This window comes from Gekko japonicus, unplaced genomic scaffold, assembly GCF_001447785.1.
Source record: "Gekko japonicus isolate JY-2015 unplaced genomic scaffold, Gekko_japonicus_V1.1 scaffold1886, whole genome shotgun sequence".
Taxonomy (NCBI): Eukaryota; Metazoa; Chordata; class Lepidosauria; order Squamata; family Gekkonidae; genus Gekko; species Gekko japonicus.
Genome location: NW_015168104.1, coordinates 256,192 through 258,039, shown reverse-complemented (window position 1 = coordinate 258,039; position 1,848 = coordinate 256,192).

Sequence of the window (1,848 nt, the reverse complement as noted above, 5' to 3'; positions counted from 1 at the left end):
CTGAATAAACCTTGGCCTTAAAGGTGCCACTGGACTGTTTTGGATTGCTAGCTATGGGGGGGACGACGCACAGATCTGTCCTCACAGAGAAGGGAGAGCTTGTACCTGAAGGCGGAAGGGGGGGGTTCTGCAACTTACCTGGCTGCTTCTTGCTCCTCGTGGCCCAACTGAAGGCTGCTGGGAGCAGGGGGCGGGGCTTGGTGCATGTGCCCACCCCCTGAGCTCCTTACTGCCAGAGCTCCGCTCCTGTGTGCTCCTGCAGGAATGACCCTTGGTAATGACCGTCTGGAAGCTGAGAGTATACCGCCATCACTTACAAATACTTATTAATATTTATCAACTTCTATTGATATTTATGTTTACTGGCACACACATATATGTATAAGTATATATATTCTCTGTGAGCTGCCCTGAGCCTGCCTTGGTGGGAAGGGCGGGATACAAATAAAATAAATAAAATAAATTATTGCGCTGGATCGCGTGCCCTGCAACCTCTTGCCCTGACTGGCCGTGCTCGTATTCCCCTAAGAGCAACCTGTCTTGAAAAGAAAATCAACCTGTTCCTGTCACTTCGTATCCGTACCTGGAAGAGCATCACCTCTTTAATTCTTTCACATCAAACTACTATTTTTTTACAAATTTATTTATGATTCTCCATTACAAAAAAAGATAACAGTATTTATAATTTTCATTACAAAACCACAAAAAGAAAGTAAGCATAAAAATAAAAACCAAATAGAAAAGTAACAATATTTTCTATATGAAATATATTTATGGAGTTACGCATTTCCCCCAACCATTTATTAATTCTAAACCATCTTTTTTGAAAAACCTTATCCTCTTTACCTGAAAGAATCATGTCCAACTTGTCCATTTCTGCCACATCACAGATTGTTATAATCAACTCCTCTTTAGCAGGTAGGTTTTCAGATTTCCAACACTTGGCAACCAATATCCTGGCTGCAGTAAGGATATATGACAAAATACATCATGCCTATATCCATCTGGTATTATATTAAGTAAATAGATTTCTGGTACTAGCTGCAATTCAATGCCCATAATCTCTGTTATCAACTGCTTAATACCCTTCCAAAATGTATAGATCTTTTCACACCGCCACCACATTTGGAAAAAGGTACCCACATTATTTTTACACCTCCAACAGTTTCCTGACACCTCTTTATAGCATTTAGCCATTTTATCCAATGACCAGTGCCACCTATATTTTCTTTATAAGATGTTGATCTTAAAAGTTTTACAGCCTTCCATATTTTTGACCAGACATTTATATCCAGACTATGTTTTATATCCTGCATCCATGTTATCATTGATGGCTTGATTATTTCCTCCTGCATGACATCATATAACAAAAATTTATATAACTTTTGAATCAATTTATCAGAGGTTGACAGCCAAATTTTATCAAGATCTGTTTTCCTATTATAAAACTTTGTTATTTTATCTTTGGCGAACCTAGACTGTAATTGTACATTCTCCCACCATGTAAGTTCTATATTCATTTCTTGTAGAGTCTCAAGTGGTTTTGAATCATTAGTCTTGTTTAATAAAGTTTCATAAGTAGCTTTTTTATTTTCCGACATCAAAGTAGGCTTTGTGAAGGCCTCAAGAGGTGAGAGCCATCCTGGTATTTTTGAATAAAATCTTTATTTTATTTTCCTCCATATTTTTATCAGGGCCCCTCTAATTGCATGGTTATGAAAGTTTGAGTGAATTTTATCTTTATCATACCATATATAGGCATGCCAACCCATATATAAGTCATGGCCCTCTAAATATAGCAGTCTTTAATCTTCTAACATTATCCAGTCTCTGATCCACCCCATAGCT